This window comes from Hippocampus bargibanti, linkage group LG03 (genome assembly GCF_051943395.1).
Source record: "Hippocampus bargibanti isolate YZ-2025 linkage group LG03, ASM5194339v1, whole genome shotgun sequence".
NCBI lineage: Eukaryota > Metazoa > Chordata > Actinopteri > Syngnathiformes > Syngnathidae > Hippocampus > Hippocampus bargibanti.
The window spans coordinates 16,479,181-16,493,093 of record NC_142736.1 but is presented as its reverse complement, the minus strand read 5'-3'; positions in this window follow the sequence as shown (position 1 = coordinate 16,493,093).

Genomic DNA, 13,913 nt, shown 5'->3' with positions numbered 1-13,913 from the left:
TTTAAAGTGATTAAAAACATTCCAACTTCAACGTTCAACTCATTCTGTACATCTGTGAAACTATTTATCACGTTTCCCAAAATCCCACATGACCGAAAACAGACACTCAATGAAATCAAGATGTATTATAATAATAATAATAATAATAATAATAATAATAATAATAATAATAATAATAATAATAATAATAATAATAATAATAATAATAATAATAATAATAATGCGGACCGGTAGTTGAGTGGTTAGCACACCGGCTTCACAGTGCAGAGGTCGCCGGTTCGCGTCCCGGTCCGACCTCCCTGTGTGGAGTTTGCATGTTCTCCCCGGACCCACGTGGGTTTTCTCCGGGTTCTCCGGTTTCCTCCCACACTCCAAAAACATCCATGGCAGGCAGATTGACCACTCCAAATTGTCCCTAGGTGTGAGTGTGAGAGTGACTGTTGTATGTCTTTGTGTGCCCTGCGATTGGCCAATTCAGGGTGTCCCCTGCCTCGTGCCCAAAGACAGCTGAGATAGGCTCCAGCAATCCCCGCAACCCTAATGAGGAATAAGTGGTACGGAAAATGAGATGAGATGAGATAATAATAATAATACATTACATTTTTTTTTGCGCCTTTCAAAGCTATCAATTGTGAAATTTTGTTCTCTACCATCCACATTTTCAACCGTTTCTAACCTTTCCAACTTCAAACTGTTTAGCTCATTCAGGACAAGTTATCATATTGCCCAAATTCCACAATAAACCCCACAAATTAAACCTTATTTGACATGCTGACTTCCTTTTTCTACATTTCCAACCCCTGTAATTTCAAACGATGTAACTTTTTTCATAATGGGTGCTAATATCGGATATATAAAAGATTTCAACAAAATCTCACATTGAGAAAATGTTCAAGTATTTCTCTCCCCCTTCTGCATTTCTTAACTGGTTCAAACAATTCCTCCTTCACACGCTGTGAAAATACTGTAAATGATTATTTTTTAATGTAGTATTATGACCACTACAAAGTAAATCTCAACTTAAAAACAACAAGCATTGACAAACTAATTGTATTGTGTTTTTGGATTGGTCTTTCCGGTGTTACAAGCAAAAGCAAAACAAAGCGGTTACAATTTGAACAGTGAAAGTGGCCTTTGGGGGGGGGGGGGGGGGGCAGGTAATTCAACAATTCACGTATTCCCAACAACATTACAATTAAGATAATAAACATTCATGTGTATTTTCTTCGACAATTCTGAAGTTAATTTTGCACTCTTATCACACAAAAAAAGAAACACCAACTTCAGAGGAAAACTAATTTGGAATATAGAATTGGAACACATTGTAGTCATGTTAAGTGCACAGGGTTCCAGAAAGGTCAGTCATAACCATTTTTTTGCTCAGCTACATGGATGATAATATGAAGGTTAACAGCATACTCATCATACATGGCAAGATGTGACTCTTGAGAGCACTGGCAATCCGTTATCAGTAAAGTGCATCGTGTCAAACTCCGGGACCGCAGCTCCACTGTCCTGCTTTTTTTCTGACTCTCTCTGTTTCAACACATCTAAGTCAAATAAACAGGATCAACGTCAGCCTTAGGGTGTCCCCCACCTACTGCCCGAAGACAACTGGGAAAGGCTCCAGCACACTCTGCGACCCTTGTGAGGAAAAGGTGAATCGGAAAATGGATGGATGGAGGGAAAATAGGTTGATGTTGCAACAGGGAGAGATTGAAAACATGCAGGATGGGGGTCCTCCAGGACCGGAGTTTGACAGCTATGTTTTAGTGTATGTAGCACAACGATGATCACCCAAATGTGAATCTACTCAAGGCTAACAGAGCACAAGGTGAAGGAGAATCAAAGAGTGAAAGGGATAAATATATGAGGGAGGTCCCTCATATGAACGTTGCAAAAAAAGATGCGTGACCTAGAGAAAAGGAGGAAGTGCAAGGTCTGTGGAGTAAAGGAGGAGACTGCTTAACCCAATTGCAGGGCTCCAGGCCAATACCATTCACCCCCTCCCTCTTCCCTCTACCTCGGCCTCCTTCAGACACGAGTGTGCACACTGCCGTGTGAGCAGAGACAACAAGCTCTCCTCCCCCAGTACTGCCGATAGGACGATAATGGAGCATTCCTCAGAGCTGTTTCTCAGTCATGCTCGCTGCGACGAGGGAAGAACATGCTTGTTTTTTCCACTGAGGGCGGCTCAAAGTCGTTCAGGCCAAGCTGCCTCTGCTCATGGGCATGTAACCTGAGATGTTCACACAATATCCTCCTCCTGCTCCACTCCTTTCGTTTTTCAGGTGCCTTGGATACGAGATGGATACTTATCTGTCCCTCTGAGGCAGGGGTGCTCACACTTTTCCAGCATACGAGCTACTTATACAAACAACCAAGTCAAAATGATCTACCCACTACAAAAATGCAAAACATAATTATTTTCAAATGTATTAATGATTCTTTGTATGTACAATGTATGTCGATGTACCTTGCATAACTGAATAAGCAAATATTGCACAACACACATAATAACATAATAAATAACTAATTTAAAGCAGATTCTTTACTTACAGCCAGTGTATTATAAGTGTTCAAATACCTGATACTACAATACACTGTCTGTAAGTAAAGGATCTGCTTTAAATTAGATATCAAGTAGACAGGATGAACTTAATACAACGAATAATAAATAACTATTAACATCTTTTGTAATTACCTGAGTTTACTTTGATGACTTGCACTGAATTGAATCAGCCAGGTTTGCATAGTCCAGACAGTAGCTGTTGACAGCCAGCCTCAAGCACATTTCCAAATGTTCATCAGTCATGGTGGAACGGTATTTGGATTTAATGATCTTCATGTCGCAAAAGGCTGACTCACATAAATAAGTGGAGCCGAATAATGCAGTCAAGGAGGGAGCATATTTCCTCATGTTGAGCATTTTAGCATATAACGCTTGTTGGTGGATTATGCAATGGTAATTCAAGAAGTCTGGGAACGCATCATGCCTGCACTTGGCAATACGGATTTTGAAAAAGACATCTTGAAGAAAAAGTCCACCTCCCATTCCGTATGAAAGTAATATGTTTTTGCCTTCTTGGTCCAGCTTTCTCACTCATTTTGATCACCATATGTTTTAGCAAGGTCTTAAAATCTGAGGTAATTCGCTGACTAGCTTGTAAATTTTGCTGCGCTTAGCCCCTTTGTTTACGCATGCGTTGTCATCTGAATGGTTGCCCTGTATGTCAATCAAGTGACGGGACGTTTGATAGACTGACAAATGTTTTTTTTACTGTCACGCTGCGATCGACCAGTACTACCTCCGCGATCAACCAGTAGATCGCGATCGACGTAATGAGCACCCCTGCTCTGAGGCATTGATCATTCATTACAAGCGCACTGGAAGCATGCTTCATGGCAACGTGTTCACATCTATGTCACTGCTGAATAATTGTAAACTGTGCATTTTTGATATACCGCAAAACCATTTTTGAACTGCCTATCGTTATTTGGTCATAATCCCAATCATTACCATTTTGTGCGCCAATTATATTTACACAAAAGGGATTTGTGACAAATTATGAAAAAAGTGTCACCAAATGACCATCTTAGCCCTAGTTTTGCCTGAATGTAATTCTTCGACTCATGTCAACATCGATTAAAAGGTTTCTTCAGCCGTCATCTGTACTTCTTGAAAGGTGTCGGAGGTTTCGCTCCTCGTCCGAAGAGCTTCGCCAGTGAACTAAAGTTGTGCTGGAAACTCTGGCGGCTGAAGAAACCTTTTCATCAATGGACCACTCCTGTAAGACTGAGAACCTACACAGACATCATGTCAACACAGTTTCGATATGCCATGAGATGTGACAAAACACTCTTGTCAAAATGGAGCTCCTCAACTCACTTGAACACAGTTCAACTTCACTAAGATTTCATAGGGTGGCAAAAAAGCCTTGTCGAAATTAAGCTCATAAACCCACTTCAATATTTGGCACCAAGACACCTCAGAAGCAATGAGTCATGTCAGGAAAGGCATCTATCATAAAATCTGTACCAAACAAATTAAGCAGGTGACTGGTTGTGGTGACCACTGACAGTTAAAAAAAAATGTCTGTTTCTTTTTAAATACAGTATATGTTCATCTGTACAAATACAGTATGAATCATCAATCTCAATTGTCAAATTATGCAGTAATACTGATGACCAAAAAATGTGCAAATGATGCAGATACAGAGCTGATTGGGAGGAACACAATAATAACAGCACTAAAGATAGGAGCAAAAATGAAGATATGCAACTATAAAATGATGTATTAGGAAATTAACAAAGTTCACATGTATGTAAGTTTTAGAGTGTATTGTTGATAACAGGGCGGAATGAGTGCATACGTAAATCCATAAATAAAGCATACTCCTTCCTACTTCTGCAATTCTGAAAATGAAAAGAAAAACACATGCACACGGTGTGGATTTTGCTCAAGCATTAAGATACAAAATAACTTGAAGAATGTCTGGATTTATCCAGCAGTGTGTAATCACAAAGGAATGTCCTGAGACGTTTCTGTTTTTCCTCTACAAGACCCTTATTTTCCCACGGTTTGTCCAGGTCTTGAGAATCTGTTTCCTCTCCCTCCCTCGCTTGCTCCACTTTCCTCTCTCACTATGTTTGTGACGGCACATGGACACCCACAATGGCTGGTTCAGAGAAGAACGATAATACTAAGCTCGGTGTCTTCAAGAGCACAAAGAGCAAGAGCCCCTGCCATGCTATGCGAGGAAAAAGCACTCAGCGGCAACATGAGGATAAAAGGTTGTGAGTTATTGCAAATCAAAAGGAACATTCAAATACGACGAGAACTAACAAGGCGACAACATTGAATAGATTGAAAAAAAAATACAGTAAAGTCTCGTTATATCGATATCGGATATATCGATAGTCCCGGTTATATCGATACTATTTCTATGCACGCACGGAGAAAATAACATGCAAACAGGGTCGGATATATCGATAGTCCCGGTTATATCGATATTTTTTCGGACTCCCTTGAATATCGATATAACGAGACTTTAGTGTACCTGGAAAAAAGTCACTTTGCAGAGAACCGCTACATATTGCATGTTTTGCAAATTCGCTTTCTTTGTTTGACAAAAATGTTACAAGTTGTGCTTTTTATGCTATGCCCCCCCCAAAAAAAATATCCATCTTGTAGCATTTTATTTACAACTCACACTGTTGAGGTGAGTTGATGAGCTTAGTTTCGGCAAAAGTAGTGCATTGTTGCCACCTTGTAAACTTGATACTAAGGACCAACGATGTGGTAAATTGATGAGCTTAGTTCAGGAATAAAGTATATGAACAACATTTTTGATATCTTAGTGTTTAAAGGGCAACCGACGTCACTTTTTTTTTTTTTAACTGACATCAGAAAAACGTTTTATAGCATCTAAAATACCCAAAATGATGATATTTTTGGTCAAATGCAAAACACCAATAAAAATGACTTAAAGGACAACCGACGTCTCCGGACAAGTTGTGTCCATAATTTGTAAAATGGCTTCAAATGACTTCTACTGAGCGTATTTTACAAAGATTCCACCGCATATAGCTATATTTGGCGTTTTAAGACTCACGCTGAATATTCAGGAAGTCTTGTTTTTGAGTTGGTGACGAGTCCGTACGTGACGTCATAAAACGGAAATTATGTAAATTATTTATTCTTTCTGCGCGGCCCGGTACCTAATGACCGGTACCGGTCCGCGGCCCAGGGGTTGGTGACCTCTGATCGAGATGGGTGTCATTGAGATGCCGGTTTTCACCATCACTCCATTATAGTTGTATTAAGTTCATCCTGTCTACCTGATATCTAATTTAAAACAGATTCTTATCTTACAGACAGTGTATTGTCGGTGTTCAAATACCTGACATGTTTCGGCGTCTACTTCCGCCTTCGTCAGAGTGACACCGGTCCACCCCACCCCCACCCCATTCTCGCAATATGGTTTTCTGTGTAGTTATCATTTGCAATTGGAAAGACATTACCAGTATTAGGTAAAAGAAAATGGTAAAGAGGCAAGGCCGCATGCATGTGGTAACAATTTCCTTCTCATTTTATGGGGTCGACAGCTAACATGCTTGTAAGCTATTTAGGGACGTAGTTGACTCCAGCAACTTCCTGTTGATCTGACTGTTTTATTCAAATCCTCATGTTGTGGAGTGTAACAACAAAGTGAAATGTTAGAGCTGTTTATTTTCAATTAGGGAGTTTTTCGAAGTGGTGTCTAACCCAATACAAGCACTAAAAGGCTTACCCCAAAACACTCAGTAAACGTTTGTTGGTCTTAATGTTCCCCAGACACAAAGTGACATCTGCCTCCCTCCCTCAATGCCCACTGCTCTTTGTTTAAAGGAGCACTGAGGGGAGCCTCTGCACATTGAAGGCAAAGATGATGTCACCATTGTGATCATTTCAGCGCTCTGTGGTGCCCTATTTTTGACAAGGCGTCAACGGGGGAAGGCCACAATGTCTGCTCGCACAACGCCAAAAGCAACACAGACCTGCCACGATTAATTAACACCAGGCCTGCTAATTTATCTTGTTTATTTAATTTTTAGGGACCACCCCACAGTCCCACCAACATAACATGTATGTACAAGTGATTTTGAGCCACCTCATTGGAGCTGTTAGTAAAGGCCCTTGAATGTATTCGAATGACCAACAAATGTGACTATTTGACTCCTTCATTGCCAGACAATGTGCAAAAATATGTCCACTCCAGTGCCAGGGTTTTTGTCATTTTCATTCAAATTGCAGAACCCACAGAATATAGAGTTTTAGTACTACATAAACGTTCAATTCAAGAAACCTTAGACTCTCTGCTTTCATCAAAAAATTTCCAAGTTTTATGGGTCTGGAGTTATCAAGCTTGAAATGGGACAGCTGTACAAACTACAATACAATACAATACAATACAATACAATACAATACAATACAATACAAGACAAGATAAGACAAGACAATACATATTGATTTATACAGCACTTTAACAACAGCTGAAGCTGTAAAAAAGCGCTAACATGGACAAAAGGCAAACAATGTCCCCTCGTACACGGGAATAAACATTGCCAGAGGTCTGATCAGCGCTGTATTGGATTAGATTGGATTTACCTTTATTAGTCTCGCAGTGGAGAAATTTACATTTCACAACAGCAAAGTGATGAAAGGAAGATGAAAGGAATGAAAGAAGTAGATTAGTTGCTGTTATGGGACCGAAAAAGACCCCACCACAGGCTCGTGTTCAGCCGAAGAAGACACAAAACAAAATTACAGTCGAGGAGAAGAAGGAGATCATTGAGAAAGACGAACGAGGTGTGCGTGTCTGACCGATATGGTAAGTCCACCATTGCTACCATCCTTCGCAACAAAGCTTTACACAAAGGCTTTATTTACTCGACGTTATCACGTGACTAATGACACCGAACTATACTTTAGGGATTATTGGAAGGACCATTTCAATGTGTATCATTGTGTTCAGCTGATCAAAAAGGCTTGGCATGATGTTACCCTTCGATCCTTGAAAGCAGCATGGAAGAATTTGTGGCCCGCATGCATCCTTGAGAGGAATTTTGAAGGATTTGATGCTCGTGACTCTGTTGTTTTGGACATTGTTTCTCGAAGAAGACATTGGGACTCGAAGTGGATGCAGATGACATTGAGGAGCTTGTTGCTGACCATAATGAGGTCCTCAACACAGAGGATGTGATTTGCCTTCAAGAGGACAAGCAGAAGCAAGCCATCCAGGAGTTGTCATCTCAGGGCGAGGAGGAGATGGCTGCAGCATCAAGTGAGAGCATCAAGGCAATATTGGCTAAGTGGAATGATGTGCAGGCTTTTATTGAAAAGTTCCATCCAGAAAAGACTGTGGCAATGAGAATCATCAACATGATGAATAATAATGTGATGCCTCAATTTCGTAAGACCTTACAAGTCAGAAAGCAACAGGTGTCAATTAAGAGCCATCAACGACCATCACAAATGTAAATAAAGTGACTATTATACAGTGCAGTGTATTTTTTTCATTACAATACCATAGCACATTTATTATACATAGAATAAGGTATATTGTGTGTAGTTTTAAGGCTTATTTAGTTGAAAATTATATTTTATGGAGACCTGGGAACGGATTATTCTTATTTTATTTGGTTTCCTATGGGAAATTAATTTTTGGGATACACACTTTTTGCCTTACACACTCTGTCTGGGAACCAATTGAGTTTGTAAGCCAAGGCACCACTGTATGCGAAAGAATCACTGAATTGAATATTCCTTATGTTGTAATGTGTAATGTTTTCCCGATGCCTGCGTGGGTTTTCCTACGGGCACTCTGGTTTTCTCCCAGATTCCAAAGACATGCATGGTAGTTAATTGGGCACTTCAAATCGTTCATCGGTGTGAGTGCGGATAGTTGTACGTCTGTGTGTACCATGCAATTGGCTGGCGACCGATTCAGGGTGTCCCCAGTCTACGTCTCGAACACAGCTGGCAGAGGCTCCATCACCTCATGAGACCCTTGTGAGGATAAAGCGGATCAGAAAACGAATCGATGGATGTACAGTAATGGTTAATTCTTTTTTATAATTCAGTACAGTACATATGTACTGTTCACTTGTATTGACTACATTTACAATTAATGTTTTAGAACATTTTGTTTTCAAAAAATGTATTCAGATTGAGTTTTATTTCACTTTAAATGTCAATTGATTTTTTTATATAGGTAATGTTTCATGTTATAGTTAAGTGTGTTAAGTGTTGAACCTGTGCATCATGTTTAAACGGGTAGACAGAAACGACCAAGAGCAGTGTGGCAAATATATACAATGACAAACTGCATCATGTAAACAGGATAATGATTGTTCAATTTTCCAGTGATAGAGTACAATGCAGCTACTTGAGGATTCCAGGTCATATTTCGTCGAAAAATAATGGATGTGCTCATACCTCACTCCAATTGTCAGTGTGCTTTTTAGCACACCATTTCAAAACACGTCGTCTATGAAACTGAAGCCTGGAAATGTGTCATTTAAAAAGACAGAGTTGAAACACTCTGAAAACTTCAATCGGGCTTTGGGCCAAATGTCAGCTCATGAAGCAGACAAAGCAAGCTGTTAGCCTGAGGGAGAAGATGTTGCCTTGCACAGGCATTATCCAAAACCTTCCCACAGTCATCCTGAAAATCCATTAAAAAATGGAGGAAGAAAAGAATAAATAATTCAAGCTGTTGCATGGATAAAATCGTTTGATAACATTTTCCCATTTCACAAACAGGTTGAATTTGGCATTTAAAACATTAAAATGGAATGAAATATATTTACGACAAAGTGCTACAGGATTGCAAACACAGATGCACACATACCAGTAATTTATCTAAAAATCAACAACTTTTGTCTAAAGCATTCAAAACCTTTGAAGCTCTGCTGCAGTGCCACTTGCCAATATTTCATCTTGTTTATTTGAAGACTGACATGTTTGTGAACAAAGTAAGTTCTTCTCAAATGTTTTTCATTTGTACAAAGCACATTTGAGTTAGCTAGAAAGATTATTTTATGCTCTCAACGTAGTCCGAAAATATAATTTTATAAAATATTTTTTTGAGCATTTAGAAGACTTTGAAGTCTATAATTGGACCAGGCGTAGAATTCGGGTATTGTTTATTCCTATCAAAATTTTCTCATATGGGGAACAAAGACCTTAGAATGAGTAACGTGTCATTCGCTTCACAAATCCACAAACAAATCGATGTTTTATGCAATTCAGATAAATACTTGGATATGTGGTGTTGAATTGAGACATATGTTCAAAAATCAGTTTTGCTTTTACATATGTTGACAGTGAGACACCGTGTCAATGAATCAGAATGATGAACCATGCGTCCACGAAACCAATACCTTATTACAAGCTGCTCATACCAATATGTAAAACAGCTGTGGAATGTTTTTCGCACGAATGGATTCGCACACATGGATCCCACATATAGTCTATTACAAAAGAAGGAAGTAATCCATTTTTTAAAGCTATAATGCATTTTCAACAGGTCTCATTTTGTAATCTCATTTCAGGGTTTTGAAGCTACACAAAACATATGGAATGGGTTTATTTTTTTGGTCCATCCATCCATCCATTGTCCACACCGCTTCATCCTCATTAGGGTGGCGGGGGGTGGTGGAGCCTATCCCAGCCGTCTTCGGGCATAGGTGGGGGACACCCTGAATTGGTTGCCAGCCAATCGCAATACACACAGAGACCAACAATCATCTCTTCTCACAAACACACCGAAGTCCAATTTTATGGGTTCAATCAACCTGCCATTCATGATTTTGGAATGTGGGAGGAAACTATAGAATACCCAGAGAAATCCCACAAACGCATGGCTAGAACAGGCAAAGTCCATACAGGATGGCTGGAGCCAGAATTGAATCCTGCTCCTCCACATTGGGAACCAGTCGATCACTGAGCCGCCAGTGCAATTATTCTTATTAAAATACATGTTAAACGGTGAATTGTTGTAGTTTTGGAAGGAATCACATCCATCTGTATTCATTTCAAAATAGCGAAGATGGTTTGGCAAAAGTGTTTTGAAATCTGAGCATGGTTAAAGGCTCAAGGTACCACTGTTCATAAAACACCCTCCCTGATGTGTCTCTTTTAGAACACAGCGGCACCTTGACACCCAAATGCACCTGTTTTAATAATGATAAAGATCTTCCTGTTCCACAAGTTGTGGCTGAATTTGATTGGTATTAAAAGCTGTTTGAAAGGAAGGACAAAAAAATTCTGACAACCGCTTGCCAACAACAATTGCTCTATATGAGCTGAGAGTCTCCTCCCGATTTCTTGACTGTACAGTACAGTTTATGGAAGCCCATGACAGGTTTGGCTTTGCATTACAAGTCATTGGGAGTGACTTAATAGAAAGCCAACATGCAAAATCACGATATTGTGAATGTATTATTCAAGCAACGTGTGTGTTAATATTGTACAATGGTAAGCAAACCAATATTAACCTATTCAAAATAGAGCAAATATTTGAGGATGTACAATTGATCATATCTGGTTTGAGGGCCATGTTTTATTACTATATTTTTTTTACTCACTTGTGAGACAGTTGCTCACATGAGTACAAAAACTGTTTGGCTAACACCATTTTTGTTCCAACAACTGCATGATATTTCTGAAACCTAGTCAAACAACTACTATGATGATGATGACAGTGATAAACAACAGACTGAGTACTAGCTGTGTGTTGGTGACCTTCTGAACCTTAACATATAAAATGTCGCACTTGAACCAGTTCATGGACGAACTGAATGGTGATAGGATCCCACAAACGTAGAAACAAATAAAATCCATTAAAAAAATTAAGGACTAACTAAATACAAGCCGTAAAGCGAGCAAGGTCAATAATCTGACAAGAGCTTTGGCGCATGGCAGGCCTTAAATGACTAAACAAACTTCATTAGAATAAGGAATAGGTACACCTCCTGGAAGGACACACCCTCCACTCCAGCTAGGGCTGAAACAAAACAAAAATACACATAGTACATGTGTAAATCAGAAAGCGCAGTATGATTCTAAACATTTGCATGGTCATTCAAGTTGAAATTTAAACAAAGGGTTAATGTGCACACTTTGTCAGTCATACAGTGGCTTACACTATTGGGTACTTTTTTGTATTTTGACGTTTGTCACAAGAGTGTTCCTGCACTTGTACTGCACTCGTACCAGGTACTTTGTATGTTTGAAGACATATATGGTGTAAAAAGAGATTCACATCAAGTTTCAGATCAACCATGATAAATGAAATCCCCTCAGCTGTAGGTGTCACAAAAGCACAACGAGATCAACCGCAGTGAATGAAAGACCTTTTTCTGGGATAATCTTTTTTTCTCTGGTGCCAGGGGAAACTCCACATGACTTTATTTTCTGTTGATCCACGTGTAAAAAGAAAGTGCACAGCTAAGTGTATTCAGCGACAGTTTTTTTCCCCGAGATGTTGTTCATGTGAAGGAAATAGAGATTTGATTGCCTCAGCGAGAAAACAGCACTGAGCTGGAATATGCCGAAAATGGAAAATTTGTCTGATGTGTGCATAAAAACGACATGAGAATGAATTTCTTTTTTGTAGGATTCTTTTTATTCGGCCAAGATGGCGAGACATTTGTTTGTGAGCTCATGCTTTTGTGGGGTGAGACATCACTGAAGGGCCTCTGACTTCTTTTGCACTTTTCCTGGCATAAGTGACTCCTCGTTCCCAGAAAAGCAGCACACTAATGCATTCTCGGTCTGTCTTTCTCCTTCCTTCTCTATCGGTCACACACTGACACCATGTGCACGCATCTCATCACCGAATGACATTGTGAATACACCTCATCAACAAATGAGTCACTGCACTACTCTGCTATAATGATGATTTCTCCCTTCTGTGTATTACATCATGCGCAGGGGCGCTGCACACTTGCATTCGCCATAAACACTGTCGAAAGTAGTCTCCTTTGGACTGTGTCGGGTTTATTAGTCAACCTGGCAGGGAAAAACGCATTTCATTGATGTGTTAAATAAAAAGACTTGGACCAAAGTAAAAATTAATTGTTACTGTCGATTACACAGTCGGTTGAGATTAAAAACATGTACCGGCCGCCAGTTGTATTGTCGTGAAGTCCATCAACTTTGATGCGACAGATGGCCGCAAAAATAAATCCAGATGAGCCTTCAACTTTGTAAATATAATGAAAAAATGCGATGAAAAAAAGTCTCTTTATCTTTTTCTTTCTCTCTCTCTCTCTCTTTGCATGTTCTTTCCGTGCACGATTGGGTCTTTCCAGGTACTGCAATTTCCTCCCACATCCCAAAAAACATGCATGGCAGGTCAATGGAATGCTGTAAATTGTCCATAGGTGTGACTGTGAGCTCAAACGGTTGCGCGTGTACCCCGCCCATATGTTGGGAGCAAAACGAAGACGTCTGCTTGAAGTTACCTAGAAAATCTACTCGTGTTTAATTGGCACCACTGTTTACATCTGAGCAAATTGAACAACATGGCTGCTTGCTATCACTGAGGGCCCGGGTAACTTTCGACCAGCTTTCTGCACAAAAGTGCGTCACAAATATCTGTGTATTGCATCCCGTGTCCCTGGGGTTAAAAGTAAAGAATGGAGGGCACTTTTTCACTGTCACATTGAACTCAAAACACAATTTTAGGAGAAGCTTAAGGAAGATCTGCAATTGGCTCTGAACACTCAAAGCCATTACATCAATTGCAAACCTTCCTCAGTGACGGATGGTTGCACTCTAATCAATAAGAGTGTTCATGTAGCATAATCACAGAATTTCATGTCAGTGAGAGTGAGTGTGTTACTTGAGGCAAAGCAATATTACATACACCAATAGCAAATTGGTCCCCGGTGCTTTAATCACGTCAGCAGTTCAAATCATTGACTTTGCAAAGCATTATGCAGTCTTGTGTTCTGTTTTATTGTGCTCAACGCAGGTGATGTATTGAAAGGATGCTGCAAAGAAAGAACCTGATGTGGGGAGATTAATTACTGTTCACTTACAAGGTTCTTATATTAATACAAAGCACAAGATCAAATTAAATTACAGTACGGCTGTTAGATGTTAGCGCTATAACAATGCTTAACAAAGCAGAACATTGTCTTCATTGAATTTATTGGGTACTTAATTGTTATTATGTACTCAAGTGCCAAATGTAAGCAAGGTGTAATTCAGCTGTCGACAGTGATGCTTTCCTTGGTCCACTTTTCTTATTTGAGCACTATTTTCACCGTTATTTATTTTGTTCAAATTAAGCATTCCGAGTTGCTAGAAGCTTGTTGTGTTAATGGTGTCATCCCACATTGAGGATTGTGCGGGGAGG